Source organism: Alligator mississippiensis, chromosome 2 (genome assembly GCF_030867095.1).
Source record: "Alligator mississippiensis isolate rAllMis1 chromosome 2, rAllMis1, whole genome shotgun sequence".
Classification (NCBI taxonomy): domain Eukaryota; kingdom Metazoa; phylum Chordata; order Crocodylia; family Alligatoridae; genus Alligator; species Alligator mississippiensis.
Window position 1 is genome coordinate 147,084,594 of NC_081825.1, and position 12,990 is coordinate 147,097,583.

Below are 12,990 nucleotides of genomic sequence, written 5' to 3' on the forward strand. Positions count from 1 at the left end.
GCTGCTACAGCCTGTGAGTGTGGGGACACTGGCGCTGGGTGGGGCAGTGATTGGGTGCTGGGACCAGGAGGGCAAATGATTGGGGGGCTGGGGTCAGGTCAGGGGCAAGCAGGGGAGCAAGCAGGGGAATGGTTGGGGATCTGGGGGAGTGAGTGGGGGCTGGGCAGGGGGCATGTGGCCCATGTTGGGGGACTCTGGCTCTTGTTTGGGAGCTGTGGGCTCCTGCTGATGGGATGTAGCCCCTATTGGGGGGGCGGGGGGGCTGTAGCTCCTGTTGGGGGGGCAGTCTGTGAGCTGTGTGGGGGGCAGGGGACCCACTCTTCATGAGCAGCTCCCCACATCCCCCAAGCCACCCCCACAAAACCCTCACCCACATATGTGGCCCTCTGGGTCAGGAATGAGGGGACTGGGGTGGGGGACAGGGCACTGGCATATCAGTGGTGCTCAGCACTGCACATCCTGGTGAGTGAAGGGGGTACAGCTCTGACTTTTCTATGACAAGAAAGCCAAAAGTCAATGCCAAACTGTATACATATTTAGAATTTATTTTATTATGATGATGGAGGCACTCATAGGCTTCCAAATTGCTTTAAAATTGTAAGCATAATCAATAAAACATTGCCAAACTGATTTGAGCTCTCTCTCTATAAAACTAGAGACAGAGATGGAGACAGAGTCTAGTGGCCTTTTGTTTTACTTGTGGAAGAACATGGATTTTGGGGTATTTTAAAGAGTGACTTTGGGATATTTTTATCAAGGATTTTGCAGTTTTTAAATAGGGAACACCAGAATTAAATAGGGAACACAGCAGAACCTCCTGCTAGTGAGGCAAGTGGCAGGATCCAGGCAGAGAAGCTTACTCAGAGATGGCACCTGGGACCCAGCTGGAGGTGGCTGAGAGAGGTCCCACTTGGGGCTAGGAGGACATACTTTGACAGTTCAAAGTAGACCACTACACTGAGAACATCTTCTGGGCAATAGCTGCCCAGATGGCCAGTGGTGGCACACATGGCAGTAGTGCTGTACTGAGGCCAACTGTGCTGCCACAGCCCAATGACAGTTGACCCAGAGGTGCAGATGCCTCTAATGGCCATGCAGTCTGCATCTGGGTCTGGCAGGTGTGCAGGCTTGGGGCCACATGCTGTTGCAGGTGGCAGTAGGTCATAGCCAGGCAGCAGCCCCCACTGCCAGCTTGCTGCAGTGGGTAGAGGGTGCAGGGAACTCTTAGGGCTGCTTCAGAAGTCCAGATGGCACAAGGGGTAGTATCCCCAGGTGCCAACTGGCTGGGCCCAACAGCTCCTGTCTATTTGCATTTTCCAAATATTGTGGTCCTTAAGGACCACCTAGTTAACTAATAGCCTCCACTGTGTGGGGCCAAAGGTTGCAAGATATAACTTTTTTGTGGGACAACTAAGGAAAAAACAGGATAGGAGTGATGTGTGGGTCAAAGGTTCAAAATGTGAAAAGAAGTTCCCTGGAAGGGGACACTGAGCATAGCTCCCTGGGCTGCACACCAGTTCTCAAAGGCAAGGAGCCAGTGGATGCCATCCACTGGTGCTTTGTCTGGAAATGTGCATGAACAAATGAGATGAAAGCAGCCCTGCAGTCCCTGGGCACCTTCCCAGCCAGAGCTTCCTTTTTGGTCAAGTACAGGACCCACTTGGACAGGGCCAGGAGGAGGCTGACCAGGAGATCCCAGGACTTGGTGGGGCCATGGGTGGGGTGCCCAAAAATAAAAAGGTGGGGGCTGAAGTTCAACCAGAACCTCAGGAGGAAGTTCTGGAGGTGGAGAGGCTGAAGCCTGGTTCACTCGAAGGCCATGTGCTCCAGGGTCTTCCTATGCCTGCAGAAAGGGCAGGCAAGCAGGGAAGCTTGCCACATGTCCATGGTGACAATTCCATGGAGCAGCCATCAGCTCAGGTCCCCAGTGGCTTGTGGGATGAGGGTGGAGTACAGACTCAGCCACTGGAGTGCCCCAGCTATGCCCTCGCTAAGCAGGTCCCGCTACTTGGTGTCTGGGTGGGATGTGAGGGCAGCATGATGGATTGTGCAGCACACAAGCATGTAGAGGTGGTGGTGCTGGATGGTGGAAAAGCAGACTGGTCTTGTGTCCTCCAGCCAGCTTTGCTGCTAGAGCAGGGAGCACTGCAAGGCCAGGCAAGGTGCTGACCCCATGACAAACTTCGGTGGGCTGGAGGACACAGGGGTGGAGGGCGGGGGAATGCCACCACATAGGACCTGGTTGACAAGGGAGGTAGGGCAGATTTCACCTCCTGGACCAGACGGCAGGTTGCACATGTTGTGGGTAGACCCATGTGTTGGGCCAGTGCAGTGGGGTCCACCCACTCCTGTCTATTGTAGCCCAGGAGGTCTCCAATATGGTTGACCCCAGCCAGGATCAAACTCTGTCACAACTGGGGTGCCTCTGCTGTCAGCATGTCCAGTGGGTGGTTCTAGTGCGGGGGCTTGATAAGCAGGTTGGTGTCCTGGGTAAGTGTTGCAGGGGACCTGGAAGCAGAGACCAGCCTCTAGGCCCAGAGGAGGTCCTGGTAGAACTCTGACAGTCCTCACAGGTCCTGCAGGGAGATGTCCTGCAGGCTGAGGAGCTGCCAGTCATACCAGAGCCCCCAGAAGTGGAAGAGAAAAGTGCACCCCAGGTGGCCTGCAGTTACTGCAGGGCCTGAAGGCAGAACATTAGGACCTGGCTGCAGAGGCAAACCAGGCCCTGGCCACCTGCAAGGGGCCCCTGGCTGGAAGGGGAGGCTCAGGACCTCTGCAGCTGTCCAGGGCCATCCTGGCCAGAAAAATTCCAATGCCTATCTCTGGAGCCCTGCCAGGACCTCAGGTCCAATGATCCACTCTGTTAAACACCTTCTCCTGGTCTAGGGACAGGAGTGCAAAAGATGAGCCCTCCCAGTGTGCTAGCTCCAGGAAGTCCCATACCAGGTAAAGGGTGTTAAAGATGGAATGTTCAGGCACTGTGTACATCTGATCAGGATGGATCAGGTCTGTCCATACAGACAGCAGCCACAGTGAGATGGCTTTTGCTGCTACCTTGTAGTTCGTGCAGAGGAGGAACACGGGATGCCAGTTCCTCGGGTCATAGGGATCCCCCTTCAGCAGGAGGGTCACCATGGCCCTCCAGCATGACAGGGGGAGTTCCCAGCTTCCCTTGGATTCAGTCCAGACCACAGTAAAGTCCAGGCTGAGGATGTCCCAGAAGGCCCTGTAGAACTCCATGGTTAGCCTGCCGATGCCTGGCAACAAGACGCTGGGCATCAGGTGGAGTGCGGCCAGAAACTTGGCCAGAGTGAGAGGAGCCTCCAGCCAGTCCCAGTTGCTCACACTGACCTGTGGGAGTCCCTCCCACTGGGTCTGACAGGTTTCAGCATTGGTCAGAGCCAGGGAGAAGATTTCTTTGTAGAAGGCTCATGCATCTCATCTGGATCCATGAGAGGGGTGCTGTTACCTGCCAGAAGGCAGGTGATGAACTTCTTGGCCCCCCTGCTTCCTCTGCAGAGCATAGAAGAAGTGGGAGCCATGGTCCATCTCCTGAAGGAACTGGACATGTGAGTGGACAAAATGCACTGCAGGTATGGTGGTTGTCCAGAGCATGAAGCTCTCTTTGCTTCTCCTGACACTCTGCAGAGGGATGGGCTGATTTGGTCAGTGGCCAGGTGCCTCTAGCTCTAGCACTTCCCACTCAAGCTTCTCCTGGACTGCCTCCCTTAGTCAGGTGTGCCCCCCCCACCTCCCCGACTGTAGCCGTGGCAAAAAACCCAGATGTGCACCTTCCCCATGTCCCACCATCTCCAAGCTGAGGGGAAAAGCTGCCCATTGCTCCTGCCAGGCCAACCAGAACTCCAAGGAGGCCTCCCTGAAGCCCACATCCTCCAGCAGGCTGACACTGAAGTGCCAATAGGCTGACCCCGGACACCCAGGCCCGCGCATAGTCTGGGCCCAGAAAAGGTGGTGATCACTGGAAGGGGTTGGCTGGATGCTAGAAGAGTGTTGGGGGCTGGGGTAGATGGTTCAGCAGGGGCCTCGCATATCTCAACACCCGGTGTGCAGCCCACCGCTTTGCACAGTTCCCTCCCATAAGTATGGAGGGCACGTACAAAAGTGTGGGCCCACCTATAGATCCAGGTGTTGCAGTTTTTGGGCCCCTTGCCTTCCCCCACCAGTGCTCTTGCAGTGGTTAGGATGCTGTCAAAATCTCCCCAGCAGTCCAAAGCAAGCTGTACCTTGCTGGTGGACTGCTGGGTGTAGTTGCAGTCAAGAAATGCAAGTAGCTCACCCCTGGGGACTGCCAGGACCGAGAGGTCCACAGGCTGCATGGAGCCTGCTAGTTCTGGGGTGTCCTCCTCCTTGCTCTGGTGTTCAGCAAGCTCCTTAGATACCATCTGAACCATCTGGCTGGGACTGGGAGAGCTCTGCAGCCTCTTGGGATGGGGGCAGGGGTAAGGGTGGGGTTCCCTCACAAGACTGGAGGGCAGAGCTGGAATCATGGGGTATCTTCATGGGGTCCCCAACAAGTTTGGACTGTTGGTGTGGGGACTACACCCCAAACCTCTCTGGCATAGGACCATTGGGTGGGCTAGTAGTGGGGTTTGACTGGGAGAGGGAAGGAGGAGACCCATCAGGCACTGGAGTGGCATCAGTGCTTGTCTTGGGGTCCTGGGAAAGGGGACTTCCTCCCTCATAACTCACTGGGGTGAGCTCCAGGACCCCCATCTCCCCTAGATTGTCAGAGGGGGAGGGCTCCACTGATAGAACTTTCATTGGGTTGGCCTCAGCACCCATGGTCTCAGGAGATACGCCTGTCACAGGCCAGCTGGGCACTGTGAGTATCAATTTAGTTGCAGGCTGACTGGGTGCTGCAACTGTATCAGCCACTGGGCTGTTTGGTTCAGGATTGAGGAGGTGGAGTTAGGAGTGAAGCAAAGGCAAGTTTCACTTATAACAGTAAAGATAAATTTTACTTATAGCAGCAAAATGGCAACAAAAATGTTTAAGCAGCAAAATATAGTTAACCTTTTTATTAACTGTTATAAGTGTAAAGCTAATAAACAGACAATATAACAATAAAAAGTTAAAAATTGGCAGTGATAATAAAAACAGACAAAGTGACAGAGTTCCCACTTGGTTGGCAACTTATTGATAGTCCCTCAGTACCAGGTACACATCAAGTTGATCCAGCGAAGTCAGGCGTCCCCAATCCATGCTGTCGGAGGGAGCGTCCTTCAGTCAGGATCTGGTCCTTGCTCACACTGGGAGTCTGGAGTCCGGGCTTGGAACAGCAATGACCATTCTGTTCTGTCCTTCCTACTGGTCACCTGACATGCGTGTTCCTTTATATCCTGTCCTATGCTAATCTGTTGGCTTTAGAGCCACTCACAACCTTACTCTACAGCCGTTACCCTATGGGGTTAAAAGGTGTTAGAAATTATTGTAATAGGTTACTGCCTAAACTTGGGTTTACTTAATAAGCAAATTGCACCACATCACTTTGGGGTCTGAGATGAGCATTTTTCCCTGCCTAAGTTCAACCCACTTGGAATTTTTTGAAATGTGTTAGTTGTACCTTGTGGTTAGGTTTGTCAGTTTAGCTGATTTAATAATTTTTGCTTAAAGGTCAGTAAAGTTTGCAGTTTTGTTTTCTAGTTCCACTTCTTGAGACTCATGTTAGTCTTATGATTGGTACAAATAGTTAAATACAAGATTACGGTTATGCTTCTGACAGACAGGATACGTCAGCAGGAAACAGTTTTACAAACTTTGTCCTAGCCACTATTTATTATATGCCTTTACCGGATACTTTCAAAAAAGCAGTTTTGTTTTGTTTTTTTGCTATAAGTTGCTCATTAACCCCTTTGGTTCTGGCCATCCCATAGGCCCTGGCCAGTGGAGTAAGGGGCCTCCTCCATGGACTCCTGCTCAGGTCTGCTTCTTCCCCTCTGTGTGGTGGTCTTGGGAGCGGGACAGGAGTCCTCCATGTCAGAGGGCTTCAGCTGTGCCTGGGCTTTTGTTTTGGCTTTGCACCCAGAGGGTACCTGCACCCACTGCTTCAGTAGGACAAGGTGAGGGGGGGGGGGGGCTGCTCCCTGTCTCCCCTTGGTTGCTGCTGCCCTCCCTGCTAATCTTGGTTTGGGGGCAGTTTCCTCCTAAGCTCACAGGGGTGGGGGGGAATGCATGATATGGCTGGAGTACTGGGGGGCCTGAGGGGTGGCAGGGGCACCCCTCTCACCAGTGGGACCCATGGATACCCTCTCCTCCTGGCCCATGGGGCACTCATGATGCAAGTGCCTCAGGGTACAGCACTGGAAGCATCACAGGTCCCCCAGTGTATAGAAAACCCTCACCAGGGCCCCCTGAAAAGGAACCGCAAGGCACCCCCCAGCCTCCAGCCACGCTCCCACCACCAGGTGGATCACAATCTGATGATGGAAAGAGTGCACATGGCAGAGGTCAGGGTCTTGGCCCCTCAGTGAGAGGGCCACCATTGGGGAGATAACTCTCTCCAGGGTTTGGAGCTAGGGGGAGCAGGGCCCAATTAGGGATATAGGGAGGGATGGAACTGAGGACCACTCTGGTCTCTAGTTTTCCTAGGGGCTTGAGGGGGATGTAGTTGTTGTCTACCATGAGCCTCCTCTACACTGCCTTTTGTGTGATGGCCTCCAAGGCAAGAGAAAAGACCCCCCCTTGCCATGAAAGCAAGAGGCCACCACAATCTTGGGGGCTCCCCACTACCCTAGCCAGGGCCTTTACACAGGTCTCAAATGTGCAACTTCTCCCGCTTAGGTAGTTGGCACTTCACCCTGTGCCTGCAGGTTAGTGCTGGAAAGGGAGCCCCACCACCTGAGCTGGAAGGGCAGAGGGTGGAGGGTCCAGGAGCCACGGTTTTGGGCCACCCCACATCCACCTGTGCATAGCTGTGGCGCTGCACTGGTGGGGCCAGGGTTAGGTCCAGGGATAGGCTGAGTGGGTGTGCTGGCTGGTGCAGCACATCTGGTCCCCTCAAGTGCCAGTCATTCAGGCTTGGGGGTGGGGCCCTTCCCTTCCCACCCCTAGCTGTGGAGGAGGCTGAAAAGGAGCCCTTCCCACTGCCCTTGGCCCCTGATGGCAGGGCACCAGGCTTGGAAAACCCTCCACAGGGGGCCTGACCACAGGAGACCCCCTGGCTCTGTTGGCTCCCTGCTGGAGTCCCTCCTGCCCTTGCAGTGGAGGTTGCAGGCTTCTCTAGCCCCAGAGGATGTTGGTTTGGCTCTGCCTGTGGGGTGGAGGCTTCAAGGGCATGCATCCCTCTGGGGGCTTGGCTAGAATCTGCCTTTATAGTGGGGGCTGCAGGAAGCTCTGTAGGGTACCTGCTCCCCAGAAGTTTCCTGCCCTGCCATTGTTTCAGCTGAGGGAGGGGAAAACAGTAAAGAAAACCAAGATATACAGTTGGGCTGGTGAACCCAATAGGGGCAGGGGGCTGAAGCTCACTGAGCTACAGCCCCACAGGAGAAAAACAAAAGAAACCTGGGAAGGTTATGCTTGGGGAATGTGGAAGAGGGGGAATACATACACACAAGGGCTAGGGAGACTTGAGCTGGCTTACTCAGCCACACAAACACCAGGGTAGGGGGAATGGACCATAGGACTTACCACACAAGGGCAAGAACACACAGGGAAGGCTGCTGAGGCAGATGTAAAAGATGGCTGGAGTGGTGGAGGGGTTTTGTTTGTTGAAGATCAGTCCAAGGGCCTCTCAGGCCTCCAGCCAGGCACTCAGCAGCAGAGCAATAGGCAGGAAAACAAAGTAGGATCAGATGCAGTGAAGCAGCTGTGAAGGAGGGCAGGAGCAATCAGTGAATTAGGGACTAATCCAGTACAGGTGTGGCATTGAATGGTGCAAGGTGGTACAGCAGGGAATCTCCTTCTCTCCTGAGAGGGGGCAGCAGCAAAACAGACAACATTAGTAGCAGCAGCAACAGCAGAAGTGGTAGCAACCATCCAGTTCAGGTACTCGGGGTGTGCTTCAGGTCAAAGTGAAGGTGAAGGTGGGGGCTGGCCTGCTAAAGCAGCTGGGGCAGGCAAGACACCTTTAGGCTTTGGCAGTGATGGTGGGGGGGAGGGGCCCACAGGTAGTGCAGGCTCTCTCTCCAAGCTGTCCCCTGACCGTACCTTGGCAGTGGGCTGGGCAGCAAGTCAGAACAGGAGTGGAGAAGCTGGGGCATATTACTAGGGTGTGGGCCCCCCCAGGGGGCAGTGGTATGCATCATCCAGCAGAGAACCCTCCCCCCAGCATGGGAGGCAGCAGCAGCAACCCAAGGCAGGAAGGGGTGTAGCCAACTTACCCCTGAAAGCTCTGAGACTAGGCCACCAACTAGCAATAACCAGAGGCAGCAAGGGGTCTGGCCATCTTGTCCCCAGAAGCTCCTGAGACCAAGCTAGCAGCAGCTGCTACTGCCTGGAAGAGGAAGGGACATGGCCAAATTCCTTCCAGAGGCTCGTCCCCTAGAAGCTCCTGAGAGTGAGTGGCCCTGAGCTATTTGCCAGTGCAGCTTTTTATACTGCTGGGGCCAACATAGGTGTTGGCCTCAGCCTCTAGCTCCCCCTGGCTGCAGATCCAGGAGAAGTCAGGTAGGGTTATTTTGCCCCAAGTGGTACAATTTGCCCCACACCAAAGTGCTTGTCTGGGCACATGCTCTGAGGCAAAAAGCCCTAGCTTAAATTTGTGCTGCTTGTATTTTAGCTGCTGCAAGTGCACATGCCTGCATGTGTGGATGAACCCTACAAGAGTCCTAGCTGGTACTGACCTCTGGTTGAAATTGGCCATGAGAAGCTCTGAAAATCAGATCAAGGGGCCTGGGGTTCCATTTTATTTTCACTTCAGACTACAAGCTTTTTCTAGTTTTCTAGGCTGGGCTGCCCCCATTTTTTTTTTTCTCTTTCCCTATGTGCTTTTGGTTTTAGCCACTAAACCCATTTTTCTAACTCAGTCCCTTTTGCAGAAAGTGTAAAAAATAGCAATGCAATAACCTTTATGGCCTCCTTCTGCAGAATTTAAGGCTAGCAACACCAGCCACGTCCCCTCAAGAAAGACAACGAACAAACTAAAACTACAGCCACCAACAATCGTATTAGAATTTGGAAGATGCAACTCTAATTCTATTTCTGCAATACCCAATTCTTGCCACAAGGTGGTGCTTTGCAAAGTTATAAATTACCAGCGTGCTCAGAGTTGGTTGGTTTTTAACATAGTGTGGTTTAGCTTGTTGTCCTTGGATCCAGAGGAGTCCTGGAACAGCTCTAGAGAAGCTTTCCTAAAGGTAAGAGTGACTAGATCTTGTATTCTGCAGTAGGAATGGAGGAAACCAGTTCTGTGCTCTTCATGCTGTGGGTGATGTTTTCCTTCTTTGGGATTATACACTTGGCTACAGAAAAAGGTTTTGGTATAATTAGCAACCTCCCAATATGCTAAACCTTTCATTACCTTCTCAGTGGCTGTTTTACATCTTCTTACATATATGCTTTTACCTTTTCTATTTAATTACATGGCCCTCCTCATTAGTATCTAAGCTTCTGACAGGATCATTATCTCCCCCTTTTACAGGCACGGAACTGAGTTAAAGGGTAGAAAAGGTCCTACAGGGAGTTTGGAGATGGGTTGGGAATGGCCTCAGTCCTTGTCCAGTGCCTCTTATGTTTGCCTTGATCATCTATAACATTAGTGCCTATTAAATAGCAACCTGAAAGAGATGTAACATTGTGAAATGCTGGTTTTAATTTGATCTGGTCCTTTGTCAAGTTTCCTGTCCTGAATGTTTGTTACCTGCAATTTGATGGGTTTACCTTCCTGTTTAACTAAGACCCCCCCCCCGCCCAAGATGGTGCACCATCTCCGGATACAGTTTTGGATTAAGGCAGTGTGACAGTACTGTGGATCTGTGTCCTGAAGATACCATTGGGCTTATGTCAGTCCACTGCAGGGTTGTTGCTAAGCATCCCACATCACAAGCTCCATTCAGTAATAGCTCACTGTCCTTTCTTTCTGTGATGGGTAATGATTGGCACCCTGAGGGTATGTGCAGGAAATAACTGTCTTTCTTTGTAACCAAGTGTAGCAGGTAGATCTGGGGTTAAGAGATATTCAGAGTGCTCCAAATATACAATATTTCAGTACTCTGGAGCTGAAAAAAAGGTACTTACGCAGGCTGTGCACTTGCCTACACTTAGTGTAAGTAATGCTAAATAATAGGGCTGTGCGAAACTGCACTGTTTCATTTTGACTTCTGTTTCACCATTTCAAAGGGACAGTGTTTTGTTTCATCATTTCATTTAATTTCAAAGCACTGTTCCATTTCATTTTGTTGAAAATGTTTCACTATATCGACACATTTCGACGTTTCACCCATAGGCTATAATGGGGAATCATGAAAATGCCTATAACTTTTTGTAATTTCAAGCCGGATTTGGATGAAAATTGCAGGGATGGTAACTACTTTTGAGGGCATGAAGCCTGCTAAGTATCAAGGAAATAGGTGTAGGGAGATTCTGGAAACCTGCACCTCAAGGTGCTGACAAGCAAAACTCGCGTGACTTGCCAGCAGCAGCAGCTTCCTGTCATCGTGCGCTCAGATCTGGGGGCCCACACCCCTGGGAGGCTATGGGGCTCTAATGGATCCCTCCTGGGGGTGCGGGCCCCCAGATCTGCACTTGGGATGATAGGAAGTTGCTGCTGCCGCTGTTGCCTGGGACCGACACTGGGTGCAGGCTGCACCCAGTGCCGGGAAGGCTAGTGTTGCTGCTGGCCCTAAGCAGCAGCAGCAGCCTCCTGTCATCCTGCATGCAGATCTGGGGGCCTGCACCCCCAGGAGGAGTCTGGCAGTGCTGGGAGGGTAGGTTGAGCTCCATGGGGCTGATGAAGCCGCTCAGAGTGTAGCGGTGGCTCTCCCCACCTCCCATAACCAGGTTGCACTCTGAGTGGCTCTGCCAGCCCCGTGGAGCTCAGCCCAGTGGCACGAGGCAGTGGGAGAGCCAGTGGCAGAGCCGCTTGGAGTGCAGCTCTGGCCAGTGGCTCTCCCCCACTTCCCACCACTGGGCTGAGCTCCATGGGGCTGGCGGAGCTGCTCAGAGTGCAGCCCAGCAATGGGAGATGGGGGAGAGCCAGGGTTGTTCCCTGAGCAGCTCCACCAGCCCCACGGAGCTTAGCTTGGTGGTGGGAGGTGGCAGGAGAGCCAGTCATAAAGCTGCTTGGAATTCAGTCATGGCCAGTGGCTCTGCCCCACCTCTTGCGGCCAGGTTCAGCTCCATGGGGCTGGCGGAGCTGCTTGGAGTACAGCCTGGTGGCAGGAGGCAGGGGAGAGCCAGGGCTCTACTCCGAGCAGCTCCACCAGCCCCACGTAGCTCATCCCAGTGGCAAGAGGTAGAGTGCAGCTGTGGCTCTCCCCCACCTCCCGCCACTGGGCTGCTTCAAAACTCAAAATGTTTCAAAAACATTTTGAGTGCTCTCTTTTGATTTCAAAGCTGTTTTGAAGCTTTTTGTTTCATTTTGATTTTGCTGTTTTGAGGTCAAAACACATCAAAACAGCTTAAAAAAAAAACACTCATCGAAATTTTACACAGCCTTACTAATTAATGACAGAAACTCTGCCCTTAGCTTTTTACACCTTATTAAACTCCTGGCCTTTTTTTTTTTTTTTTTTTTAAGAGTGCCTGGTGCTTCTACTAGTAGTCTTGAAGTTGACAGGACCTAATCAGTTCAGTCCTATTTTGGGAGCTTTAAAATTGATGCCTCCCAGGTAATTTCACCATTCATGGAGTTATTTGTTCGAAGTAGAGGATTTAACCAAAGAGTTCCTATGCACTTAAGTGGTTTATACATTTAACCAATGTGTGGGTAACTAATGTTTGTTAGATTGTGAAACAGTGAAAAAATTGGGACCTATATTTTGTTCTACAGTTAAGCATATTAAGGAAGGAAAGTTGAATTTTCCTATCAACTATGGAATGTTCTTATCCCCACATTTCTAATGTTATTGCACCTTAAGCTTGGTAATGTCATTACGTTACAAGGAGGCAGCACACAGTGGGTCATAGGCCAGTAGTTCCACTGCATATCCAAAAGTGACAACTTAAGAGTATCGTCTCGATAACAACTGCCATCTCCATTTTTCTAATGGATTCAAATTCTAAACCAGCCTCAATACCTGGGAATGCAGGTCTTTGATGAGACCACCAACTCTTTTATGTTTCTTAAGTCTATTAGTCAGAAAAACATTCAGCATTTCAAAGCTCAGCTAATGTGTGTGAATAGGGGCATTTCACTAAGCAGTTGAACTGTTTGATAATCTCCACCACTTATGAACCTCTGCTACTTCCCCTAAAGGAGCATTTTATGTATAAGGCTTTGGTGTGTAACTAAGATACCAGGGCTGTGTGAAGCTTCGGTCCCTGATTTGATGTGGTGGAGATTCATCCCAAATCGGTGGCTAAATCTCTGAATCTGAATTGAATCAGAGGACTGTTTAATCTCTCTGAATTGAATTGGAACCCTCTGAATTGATTTGGAGAGATTTGGAAAGATTCAGCGATTCGCACAACTTTAAAAGTTTTTTCTACATAACTCTAGGTAGCAGGCAGCTCGTGAATGCTGTGACGCTGGGACACATGGAGTATCCCACAGAAGCATGGGGGGCTCCCCAGCAGACCCAGAAGTGGACCAGAAGCATTTCCTGTCCACTTCTGGGTCCACCAGAGAGCATGCTGGGGGGCTCCTGTGAGCCCCCTGGCTCGGCAACTGGTACCTCTTGGGTCTGGGGGGAGGCACCTGGGGTCCCCCCGTGGCTGATAGTGGAGCTGGGAAGTGTTGGGGGAGCTCCCAGTGCACTCCCCTGTGGACCCAGAAGTAGACCAGAAGTACTTCCAGTCCACTTCTGGGTTCGCCGCTGAGCATGTGGGGGGCACCCCCACGTTCCTGTGAGATACTCCATCCACCCCAGCATT

General features: G+C 51.9%; 1 long non-coding RNA gene across 1 annotated transcript; it reads right to left on the bottom strand.

Annotated features, from left to right (window-relative positions):
- Window positions 1–4,970: 4,970 nt before the first annotated feature.
- LOC132248612 (uncharacterized) lies at window positions 4,971–8,529 on the bottom strand. The gene is made up of 3 exons (XR_009459906.1): window positions 8,340–8,529; window positions 7,648–7,926; window positions 4,971–5,421 (listed from the first exon to the last, which is right to left on the bottom strand). It is a non-coding gene; the product is annotated as an uncharacterized LOC132248612 (long non-coding RNA).
- Between the last annotated feature and the right edge of the window lie 4,461 nt (window positions 8,530–12,990).